Below are 12,791 nucleotides of genomic sequence, written 5' to 3'. Positions count from 1 at the left end.
ACACTAATATTAACTCCAGATGATTAAAGACTTAAACATAACACCTGGCACCATCAAAACCCTAGAAGAAAATCTAGCCAAAACCATTCAGGACATAGGAGTAGGCAAGGACTTCATGAACAAAACACCAAAAGCATTGGCAACAAAAGCCAAAATAGACAAATGGGACCTAATGAAACTCCACAGCTTCTGCACGGCAAAAGAAACAGTCACTAGAGTGGATCGGCAACCAACGGAATGGGAAAAAATTTTTGCAGTTTACCCATCTGACAAAGGGCTGATATCCAGAATTTACGAAGAACTCAAACAGATTTACAGGAAAAAACAAACAAGCCCATTCAAAAATGGGCAAAGGATATGAACAGACACTTTACGAAAGAAGACATATATGAGGCCAACAATCATATGAAAAAATGCTCATCGTCACTGGTCATCAGAGAGATGCAAATCAAAACCACATTGAGATACCATCTCACGCCAGTTAGAATGGTGATCATTAAAAAATCTGGAGACAACAGATGCTGGAGAGGATGTAGAGAAAAAGGAACACTTTTACACTGTTGGTGGTAGTGTAAATTAGTTCAACCATTGTGGAAGACTGTGTGGTGATTCCTCAAGGCCTTAGAAATAGAAATTGCATTTGACCCAGCAATCCCATTACTGGGTATATATCCAAAGACTATAAACTCTTATACTATAAGGATGCATGCACACGAATGTTCATTGCAGCACTGTTTACAATAGCAAAGACCTGGAATCAACCAAAATGCCCATTGATGATAGACTGGATTGGGAAAATGTGGCACATATACACCTTGGAATATTATGCAGCAATCAGAAATGATGAGTTTGTGTCGTTTGTTGGGACATGAATGAACCTGGAGAACATCAATCTCAGCAAATTGACACAAGAACAGAAAATGAAATACTGCATATTCTCACTCATAGGCGGGTGATGAAAAATGAGAGCACATGGACACAGGGAGGGGAGTACTAAACACTGGGGTCTATTGGGGGGAAGGGGGAGGGCCAGCATGGGGGGGAGCTGGGGAGGGATAGCCTGGGGAGAAATGCCAAATGTGGGTGAAGGGGAGAAAGGAAGCAAAACACACTTCTATGTGTGTACCTATGCAACTGTCTTGCATGTTCTGCACATGTACCCCAAAACCTAAAATGCAATAAAAAATTTTTGAAAAATAAATAAATAAAACAGCTGACACATATTGAGGGGAAAGAGCAGAAGCAGAAAAGGGCAAGGGAGTAATCACATTCCTTCATTTATAAGAGAGGAGCCCTCATCACCCAATCACCCCTTATTAGGCCTCACTAAATTATTCTACTAAATACTTGAAACATTAATTTCTTTACCATATGTCAAATTACAAAGATTACTCTTAATATTTTTCAGTTTGTGTCAAGTCTACAACAAGTTGTTGTGCAGAAAAAAAGTCACGCAATAGACTTTTTGTATGGCAGTGTGGGTTAACTGTTGCTTTTCCCAATGGCAATAATAAAAAGAGTATTAATAATCATAAAAAAAAATGGTCTGAGACCTTGAGCCAGAGCTGGTGACTCTACTGGCCTGTCTTCTCATCCCTGCCTCCCCCAACACACACTTTCAGAGTCACAAGGCAGCTGAGGAGAGGAGAGCCCAGGCTTTAAACTCAGCACAGAAGACAGGCCTCTCTGCAATGAGAAGGAAACACTGACTCTGGGAAGTGACCTCAGAGGAGGAAGAATGTAGGTTGGGGGTTAGGGCTCAGATATAAGAAGACTGGAAGCTCAGGACCAAGAGAAAGAAAAAGCTGTGTGATCCTGGCGACCTAGGTCTCCCTTGGTGACCCTGTGCTCACCAGGGACTAGCAGAGACAGAGGGGGTCTGTGACTTGAAGGGGAAGATGAGTGCAGCCACATACCCACCCCTGGCTCTCATGTAATGTGTGGTCTTCACTATAATGAGATAGTAATTTGGGGGAAAGAGCAGAAATATCTCACTTTCTTGTGTTTTTTGTTTGTTTTTTGTGTTTTTGTTTGTTTGTTTGTTTGACAAAGGTCTCATTCTGTCACCTAGGCTGGGGTGCAATCATGCAATCTTTGCAAACTGCGACCTCTATTTCTGGGGCTCAAGTGATTCCCCTTCCTCACCCTCCTGAGTAGGTGAGATTATAGGCACTTGCCACTGCACCCAGTTAATTTTTGTACTTTTAGTAGAGATGGGTTCTCACCATGTTGACCAGGCTGGTCTCAAACTCTTGAGCTCAGGTTTTCCACCTGCCTTGGCCTCCCAAAGTGCTGGGATACAGGCATCAGCCACTACACCTGGCCTCCAAATGAGACGTTTTGATCTGAATTTTTTCCTCTTCCAGTGGTCAGCATAGAACATTTTTTCAACATGTTAGTTACTTCCTAATTACAGGATTGTGACATCAAAGAAAAAGGTGTATGTGAAGCTCTAGTCGTCATACTATACACTGTGAGGTGACTTCTCAGTCATGATCTTACCTAAGAAAGAATTCTGCAGAAAAAGAGAAGAGAAAGAGAAGTCAAAAATGGTGCCATCAGCCCAGGTGATTAGTCATTCTTGGTTGATTGCTCTGTTTCCATACTGCAGATGTGTTTAGCACTCACTAACCTCTGACTCTGCAGTCTTCTATCTGACACATGGGTTTACACTCACTCATGATCCTGTTCGGTCTCCTTCCAAATCTATGTAACTGTCATTTTATAAAATGCCGCTTGTGAAAATGCTCTGGATGGGAGATTTTCCTGGGCAGATCTTCACCCCAGGCCTGGGTTCAGGACAGGGAGTGGGCTCTATGGTCAGTGTGGTTGAGCTGCAGGATTGTTTAGAATGGAAACAAATGGATGTACCTCTGCTTTCCTTGGACCAAAATTAAAGAAACTGCACACATAATAGTGTATTAATATCCTGGAAGAGCTGTGGAATCTTAGGCAAAGAAGACTGACAACATAAAACCTGCTAAGCTAGACTTCATTACTCATTTGAAGCTAAATCAAGTGAATCAGTGTTGTTTGAGCCTCTAAATAGAATCCATAAAATTCTAAAATCACAAATGAAAGCCAATTCCATCTTTAAATTAAATTTGTAGTAAGTGGTACCCTTGTTTGGAAAACAAACTCTTCTGGAAACTGACTAATACCAAAGCCATGCAGGAGGTGAGAAATAATTACTTACTCATGGGCTGAAATTACAGAGAGAATATAATATCAAGAATATAAGCCCATCCCTAGCTAATCTTAATTTAAAGTAATCTAATTCTCAGTGCTCATTATTGTAGCTTTGTGATGTATTAAGCCATAAAACCTGTTTTGAAAAAAGTTCTTGAGTATAATTTGGCAATTAATCTGCTAGCTATTTTATCTTCCCTACAGGAGTCAGGAATAACATTTCCAATATTAGGAGATGTATTTCCAGAGTACTTTCATTCATATAAAAGCACAAGAATGAAGCTTGTTTAATTATCTTATTATTTTATAAAATAATAAATTTAGGCCTCTTCGATTTGTTGATCTAGTAAGATCATATTTTATACATGACACAGATTATAACTAGATGATAACAGAAAGCATTTGGCCTTTGTCCATTATGACAAGACTATTTCTTCATGAAATTAAGGGTGAAGCATTCAAAGAAAGGTAACTTAATAACCTTAGTTTTTCACATTAAAAAATATTACAAACTTCAGCAGTTTTCAGAATTTAATAGTTTGTTAAATTTCTTCTGAGTTTAAGAATATTATAACACCATTGCCAGGATTAATATTCATCTATTTGAATTAGTTCAGTAAATAATTGTTTTTGCTTTCAGATTCCCTATTTAAAATTGATTTTTGTTTTAATATGTTTAATAATTCTAACACAAAAATAACTTCATTTGATGTTTTTATTTATTTAAAAAAGTAATTATTCTCATAATTAGTGGTTAGATTTAATTTAATTAGATTTAAATGAGAAATTGCCACAATGAAAACTTTTGAAAAGCACAACCATACAGCTGGGTGTGGTGGCTCATGTCTGTAATCTCAGCACTTTGGGAGGCCAAGGAGAGTGGATAACCTGAGGTCAGGAGTTCGAGACCAGCCTGACCAATATGCTGAAACCACATCTCTATTAAAAATTCAAAAATTAGCCTGCTGTGGTGTCAGGCACCTGTAGTCCCAGCTACTTGGGGGGTTGAGACAAGAGAATTGCTTGAATCTGAGGGGCAGAGGTTGCAGTGAGTTTAGATTATGCCAACTGCACTCCAGCCTGGGCAGCAGCAAGACTCCATTTAAAAAAAAAATTACAACCACATCTTACAACTGACAAGATACACAAAATTAAAAATATGTGAAATATTAAAGTATATCTATGTCTATAAGATTGAGATACACAGTGGTTAAGCACGTTGTCTACTCCTGAAATTTTCTTTTTACAATGAGGTGACTTTAGAAGTTGTATTAGTTTGTTTTCATGCTGCTGATAAAGAAATACCTGATACACCCATCAAATTTCATGAGACTTATTCACTATCACGAGAATAGCACAAGAAAGACTGGTGTCCATGATTCAGTAACCTTCTTTTGGGTTTCTTTCACAACATGTGAGATTTCGGGGAGGTACAATCCAAGTTGATATTTGGGTTTGGACAGAACTGAATCATATCACTCAGCCCCTGGCCCCTCCATATCTCATGTTCTTACATCTCAAAACCAATCATGCCTTCCCAACAGTCCCCCAAAGTCTTAACTCATTTCAGCATTAACCCAAAATTCCACAGCTCAAAGTCTCATCTGAGACAAGGCCAGTTTCTTCTGCCTATGAGCCTGTAAAATCAAAAGCAAGCTAATTACTTTCTAGATACAATGGAAATACAGGTATTGGGTAAATACGGCCATTCCAAATGGGAAAATTTGGCCAAAACAAAAGTTACAGGGCCCATTCAAGTCCGAAATCCAGTGAGATAATCAAATTTTAAAGCTCCACAATAAAGTTTTTGACTCCAGGTGTCACACTTAGGTCACCCTGATTCAAAAGGTGGGTTTCCATGGTCTTGGGAAGCTCCAACTCTGTGGCTTTTCAGAGTACAGTCTTTCTCCTGGCTGCTTTCATGGGTTTATGTTGAGTGGCTGCAGATTTTCCAGGTGCTTGGTGCAAGCTGTTGGTGGATCTAGCATTCTGGGGCCCAGAGGATGGTGGCTCTCTTCTCACAGCTCCACTGGGCAGTGCCATAGTAGGGACTCTGTGAGGGGGCTTCAACCCCACATTTCCCTTCTGCACTTCCCTTGTAGAGGGCCTACCCCTGCAACAAATTTTGCCTGACCATCCAGGCTGTCCACACATCTTCTGAAATTCAGGCAGAGGTTCCCATACCCCAATTCTTAATTTCTGTGCACCTGCATGCTCGACACCAAGTGGTAGCTGCCAAGGCTTGGCCCTTCCACTCTAGGAAGCCACAACCTGAGGTCTACATTGGCCTCTGTCTGCAACGGGTGGGTCAACTGGGACAAAGAGCACCAAATCCCTAGGCTGCACACCACATGGGACCTTGAGCCTTGCTAACAAAATTACATTTTTCTCCTGGGCCTCTGGGACTGTGAAGGGAGGGGCTGTTTTGAAGGTCTGTGAAATGGCCTGGAGACCCTTTTATCCCATAATATTGGGGATTAGCATTTGGCTTCTTTCTGCTTATATAAATTTATGCAGCTGGCTTGAAATTCCCCATAAAAATGGGGTTTTATTTTCCTTTTTTTTTTGTTTTAAAGACAGAGTCTCGCTTTTCTTGCCAGGCTGGAGTGCAATGGCGCAATCTCAGCTCACAACATTTACCTCCCAGGTTCAAGCGATTCTCCTGCCTCAGCCTCCCAAGTAGCTGGGATTACAGGAGCCCACCACCACACCGGGCTAATTTTGTATTTTGTGTACAGATGGGTTTCTCCGTGTTTCCCAGGCTGGTCCTGAACTCCCGACCTCAGGTGATCTGCCTGCCTTGGCCTCCAAAGGTTCTGGGATGACAGGTGTGAGCCACCACACCTGTCTGGAATTTTTCTTTCTACCGCATTCTCAGGCTGCAAATTTTCTGAACTTTTATGCTTTGCTTCCTTTTTAAAACAGAATGCTTCTAACAGGACCCTAGTCATGGTTTAAATGCTTCGTTGCTTTGAAATTATTTCCACCGTAAATAACTTCTCTCTATATCAAAGTTTCACAGATCTCTAGGGCAGGAGCAAAATGCCACCAGTTTCTCTGGTAAAACATAACAAGAGTTACCTTTGTTCCAGTTCCCAACAAGTCTCCCATCTCTATCTGAGACTGCCTCAGCCTGAACCTGATTGTTCATATCACTGTCAGCATCACTTATACAGGACAGAGATACCTATAAATTCCTATGTTTACTTACACTATAGGGGTAAGGGTGCAAGAAAAATTTATGCTTCCCTCCTTATGTTGAGAGAGTGCAGGAAGTGTTTCCAAAGTACATTTCTCTCAGCTCTGGCTTCTCAGATAATGTTATCAAGGTTTTTTGTGGGCATGGGCTTCACCTGTTGACTGCCGTCAGCCTAATACAGAGAACTTGTTTCTCTCTTTGATTTTAACTTTCTTTCTTTCCTTAATTTCCCACCTCAGAACCTTGTCAAAAACTAACCCCTGAGGAAATCTCTGCCCAACAGAAGCTACGTACAGTGATTCAGATCCACTGGTACAGGTAGCTTACATCCTGGAGCCAAAATATGGTACAGCAGCCACCAGATCCCATCCTGAGGCTGGTGACCTGGTAGCTATGGGAGCAGAAAATGAAGGCTCAGTACAATTTCCTAAAGATGAAAAAAAATATTGGGGGGGAAGGCGCAAGAGAGAGCGCTAGAGGAAAAAGGAGGGAGGGGGTGGGGAAGAGGGAATCTTATATTACATGACAGGGGCCACGCGGCCTGGGGTGTCAGTGTGGAGGAGACTGAGTATTCTGCCTTGTAAATACTGTTATTTGTATATACTGTAAATGATTATGTCGGTGGGCACTAACTGAACCTGGGGAAACTGGGAACAACCTCAAAACCAAAACCAGCCACAGCACAAGCAGTGGCCACAGGCCACTGCAGAAGAAATTCAACTTGCACAGTTGATTTCAGACCATAATGATGCGACTTTGAGGAAAAGGTGAAAAGATTGATATTACAGGCAAGAACCAGGATGAATGTGTAATTGCTTTGCACAACTGCAAAGGAGATGTCAACAGAGCCATCAATGTTCTTCTGGAAGGAAACCCAGACACGCATTCCTGGGAGATGGTCGGGAAGAAGAAGGGAGTCTCAGGCCAGAAAGATGGCAGCCAGATGGAATACAATGAGGAAGGCAAAGAAAATCGAGACCGGAACAGAGACTATAGTCAGCTACGTGGTGGGCCACCAAGATGGGGGAAAGGTGCCAGCCATGGATGAGAGTGTATGCATGGGGCGTTATCAAAACCAGCTGTGGTTTGAGGTCAGGAAAATGGATTGGATGGCACCAACAGTGGAGGGCCTTCTGGAAGAGGAACGGAAACAGGAAGAAGGGGCCGTGGCCAAGGCAGAGGTGGCTCTGGTAGGCGAGGAGAAAGTTTTTCTGCTCAAGGAATGGTAACTTTTAACCCAGCTGATTATGCAGAGCCAGCCAATACTCATGATAACTATGGCAATAGTAGCAGCAATACATAGAACAACACTGGCCACTTTGAACCAGATGATGAGACGAGACTTGATTTCATTGGGGTTGAGGGGTCAAATTATCCCCAAAAATTTCAGACTGCTCCTGGTGCATGGAGGACTGCAACAGAGGAATGGGGGACTGAAGATTGGAATGAAGATCTTTCTGAGACCAAGATCTTCACTGCCTCTAATGTGTCTTCAGTGCCTCTACCTGTGGAGAATGTGACAATCACTGCTGGTCAGAGAATTGACCTTGCTGTTCTTCTCGGGAAGACACCATCTACAATGGAGAATGATTCATCTAATCTGGATCCATCTCAGGCTCCTTCTCTGGCTCAGCCTCTGGTGTTCAGCAACTCAAAGCAGACTCCACAACACAGCCGGCTTCAGGGAACACATTTTCTCATCACAGTATGGTGAGCATGCTGGGGAAAGGATTTGGTGATGGTGAATGAAGCTAAAGGCGGCAGTACTACGGGCTCCCAGTTCTTGGAGCAATTCAAGACTGCTCAAGCCCTGGCTCAGTTGGCAGTTCAGCATTCTTAGACTGGAAGCACCACCACCTCCTCTTGGGACATGGGCTCGATGACACAATCCCCATCATTGGTGTAGTATGATTTGAAGAACCCAAATGATTCAACAGTGCACAGCCCCTTTATAAAGCGCCAGGCTTTTACCCCATCTTCAACCATGATGGAGGTGTTCCTTCAGGAGAAGTCACCTGCAGTGGCTACCTCCACAGCTGCACCTCCACCTCAGTCTTCTCCTCTGCCAAGGAAATCCACATCGGCTCCATCGATGTCACCTAGATCTTCAGACAACCAGTCCTCTAGCCCTAGCCAGCTCAGAAAAAGCTGAAACAGCAGGAGAAAAAAGCCTCCTTGACTTCTAAGATTCCTGCTCTGGCTGTGGAGATGCCTGGCTCAGCAGCTATCTCAGGGCTAAACCTGCAGTTTGGGGCATTGCAGTTTGGGTCAGAGCCAGTCCTTTCTGATTATGAGTCCACCCCTACCACGAGCGCCTCTTCAAGCCAGCTCCAGTAGCCTATATACCAGCACGGCCAGCGAATCTTCATCTACAATTTGATCTAACCGGAGTCAGGAGTCGTTATCAGAGTGGCCCAATTCAGTCGACAACCTATACCTCCCAAAATAATGCTCAGGGCCCTCTTTATGAACAGAGATCCACACAGACTCTGTGGTACCCCAGCTCCATCTCTTCATCACCCCAAAAGGACCTGACTCAGGCAAAGAATGGCTTCAGTTCTGTGCAGGCCACACAATTACGGACCACTCAATCTGTTGAAGGTGCTACAAGCCCTGCAGTAAAATCTGATTTACCCTCCACTTCTAGCATCCCTGCTCTCAATGAAATGGTGTCTGCACCTTCCTTAGTGACAACAACCAATCTGCACTCATCCTCCTTGGGTGGCTTGAGCCACAGTGAGGAGATTCGAAATACTAACACCACACAACACAGCAGCACATTATCTACGCAGCAGAATACCCTTTCGTCATCAACATCTTCTGGGCACACTTCAACATCCACTCTTTTGCACACAAGCATGGAGAGTGAAACGAATCTCTATTCTTCCTCCAGCACTTTTTCCACCACATCCAGCACAGTCTCTGCACCTCCCCCAGTGGTCAGTGTCTCCTCCACTCTCAATAGTGGCAGTAGTCTGGGTCTCAGCCTAGGCTGCAACTCCCCTGTCACAGCCTCGACTCGAAGTTCAGTTGCCACGACTTCAGGAAAAGCTCCTCCCAGCCTCCCTCCTGGGGTCCCACCGTTGTTGCCTAATCCGTGTATTGTGGTTCCAGGGCTGTTACATGCCTATCCGCCACAAGTATATGGTTATGATGACTTGCAGATGCTTCAAACAAGATTTCCATTGTATTACTACAGCATCCTATTTCCCACACTCACTACTCCGCTGACTGGGGGGGATGGTAGCCTGGCCGGCAACCCTTATTCTGGTGACCTCACAAAGTTCGGCCTTTGGGATGCCTCCTCCCCAGCCCCGGCCACAACCTTGGCCCAACCCCAACAGAACCAGACGCAGAATCACCACACCACGCAGCAGACATTCCTGAAGTGTGGCTTTTCAAAAAATTGTAATTCTTCCTATCAATAAGCATGTAATGTTTTTCCATTCGCTTATGTCAGCTCTGATTTCCTTGGATAGTGGTTTATAGTTCTCCTTGTGGAGACCTTTCACTTCCCCTGTTAGATACATTCCTTGGTATTTCATTCTTTTTGTGGCAATTGTGAATGAGAGGTCATTCATGATTTTGCCCTTGGCTTAACGGTTTTTGGTGTATAAAAATGTTAGGGCTAGTGATTTTTGCATATTTATTTTGTATTTTGAGACTTTGACAAAGATGTTTATCAGCTTAGGAAGCTTTGGGGCTGAGCCGATATGGGTTTCCTAGATATGAAATTATGTCACCTGCTATCAACTGTAGTTGAACCTCCTCTCTTCTGATTTGAATGTCTTTTATTTCTTTCTCTTACCTGATTGCTCTGGCCAGTACTTCCAATACTGGCTTAAATAGGAGTTGTGAGAGAGGGCATCCTTGTCTTATGATGATTTTAGAGGAAAATCTTTTCAACTTTTGCCTTTTCAGCATGATGTTGTCTGTGGTTTCGTCATATATGGTTCTTATTATCTTGAGGGATGTTTTTTCAATTTCTAGTTTATTGAGAGTTTTTAACCTGAATGCATGTTGAATTATGTTGAAAGATTTTTCTGCATCTATTCACAGAAGTCATGTGGTTTTGATCTTTAGTTCTGTTTATGTGATGAATCATATTGATTTGTATATGTTAAATTAACCTCACATCCCATGAATGAAGCCTACTTAACTGTGATGAATAATCATTTTGATGTGCTGCTGGATGAAGTTTGCCACTATTTTGTTAAAAATGTTTGCATCAATGTTCATCAAGAATATTGGCCTGAAGTTTTCTTTATCTCTTGTGTCTCTGCAAGGTTTTGGTACCAGGATGATGTGGTCTTATAAAAAGCATTAGGGAGAAAATCCTCTGTTTTAATTTTTTGAAATAGGTTTAGTAGGAATTGTACCAGTTATTCTTTGTAAATCTGATAGTATTCAGCTGTTAATCGTTGGTTCTGGGCTTTTTGCGGTTGGTAGGACATTTGTTACTGCCTCAATTTTAGAGCCTGTTATTTGTGTTTTCAGGGATTCAATTTATTCATGGTTTAGTCTTGGAGGATGTATGTATTCAGAAATTTACCCATTTCTACTAGATTTTTTAGCTTACGGGCATAGAGTTGTTTATAGTATTTTCTGATGGTTATTTTTATTTCTGCGAATTCAGTGGTCACATTTACTATTTCTGATTGTGTTTATTTAAATTTTTTATCTTTTCTTCCTTATTAGTATATCTGGTTGTCTGTCCATATAATTAGTTTCTAAGAAAAAACCAGCTTCTGAATTTGTTGATCTTTTGAATTATTGGTTATATTTCTATCTCCTTCAGTTCAGCTCTGATTTCGGTGAATTCTTGTCTTCTACTAGCTGTAGAATTTCTTTGCTCTTATTTCTGTCGTTATTTTAGTTGTGATGTTAAGTTGTCAACTTGACTTTCTGGCTTTTGAATGTGGGCATTTAGTGCTATAAATTTTTCTCCTAGCACTGCTTTAGCTGTGTCCTAGAGCTTCTGGTATGTTTTGTCTTTGTTTTCACTGGTTTCAAAGAATTTCTTAATACTTGCATTAATTTCATTATTAACCTAACAGTCATTCAGGAGCTGGTTATTCAATTTCTGCTTAATTTTATGGTTTTTAGTAAATTTCTTTATTTTCTGCTCTAATTTGTGCTGTTGTCTGAGACACTGTTTATTATGATTTTAGTTCTGAAGAATGTTTCACTTCAGACTATGTGACAGATTTCAGAAGTAGTGCCATGTGGTGATGAGAAGAATGTACATTCTGCTGTTTTTGGGTGGAGAGTTCTGTAAATATTCATCACATCCATTTGATCCAAAGCTAGGTTCATATCCTGAATATCTTTGTTAATTTTCTGTCTCAATAATCTGTCTAATATTGTCAGTGGGGTGTTAAAGTCTGCCACTCTTATTGTGTAGCGGTGATCTAGGTCTCTTTAAAGATCTCCAGAAATTTATTACATGAACCTGGGTACTCTTGTGTTGGGTGCACATATATTTAGAATAGTAAGGTCTTGTTGAATTGAATCCTTTGCCATTATCTGATTACTCTGTTTGTCTTTTTTGTTTGTTTGCTTGTTTGTTTTGTTTCTTTTTGTGTTGGTTTAAAGTCTATTTTGGGGGCTTGGCACAGTGGCTCACACCTGAAATCCCAGCACTTTGGGAGGCTGAGGCAGGTGGATCATGAGGTCAAAAGATCGAGACCATCCTGGTCAACATGGTGAAACCCCGTCTCTACTAAAAATAAAAAAATTAGCTGGGCATGGTGTCATGTGCCTGTAATCCCAGCTACTCAGGAGGCTGAGGCAGGAGAATTGCCTGAACCCAGGAGGCAGAGGTTTCAGTAAGCCAAGATTACACCATTGCACTCCAGCCTGTGTAACAAGAGTAAAACTCAGTCTAAAAAAAAAAAAAGTCTAGTTTGTTGGAAACTAGGATTGCAACCCTTACTTTTTCTGTTTTTCATTTGTTTGATAAAGTTTTCTCCATCCCTCTATTTTGAGCCGATATGTGTCACTTCATGTGAGATGGGTGTCTTGAAGACAGCATGCCAATGGGTCTTGGTTTTTTATTTACTTGCCACTCTGTGTGCATTAATTGTGGCATTTAGTCCACTTACATTATTGTTATATGTAGATTTGATTTTGTTATCTTATGCTAGCTGGTTACTTTGCAAACTTGTTCATGTAGCTAATTGATAGTGTCAATGGTCCGTGTACTTCAGTGTGTTTTTGTAGTGGCTGGTAATAAGTTTTCATTTCAACTTTGGAGAATCTGATAATTACATGTCTTTGGTATGATCTTTTCATGGAGTATCTTACTAGAGTTCTCTGCATTTTATGGATGTTAATGTTGGCCTGTATAACAAGGTTAGAAAGTTCTCATGGATGATTTACTTAAATATCTTTTCCAAATTGG

General features: G+C 41.5%; 1 pseudogene; it reads left to right on the top strand.

Annotated features, from left to right (window-relative positions):
- Window positions 1–6,931: 6,931 nt before the first annotated feature.
- Window positions 6,932–9,816, top strand: LOC128930789 (ubiquitin-associated protein 2-like pseudogene; annotated as a pseudogene).
- The last annotated feature ends 2,975 nt before the right edge of the window (window positions 9,817–12,791 follow it).

Source organism: Callithrix jacchus, chromosome 17, assembly GCF_049354715.1.
Source record: "Callithrix jacchus isolate 240 chromosome 17, calJac240_pri, whole genome shotgun sequence".
NCBI lineage: Eukaryota > Metazoa > Chordata > Mammalia > Primates > Cebidae > Callithrix > Callithrix jacchus.
This window is presented reverse-complemented; position numbering and strand designations above follow the sequence as displayed.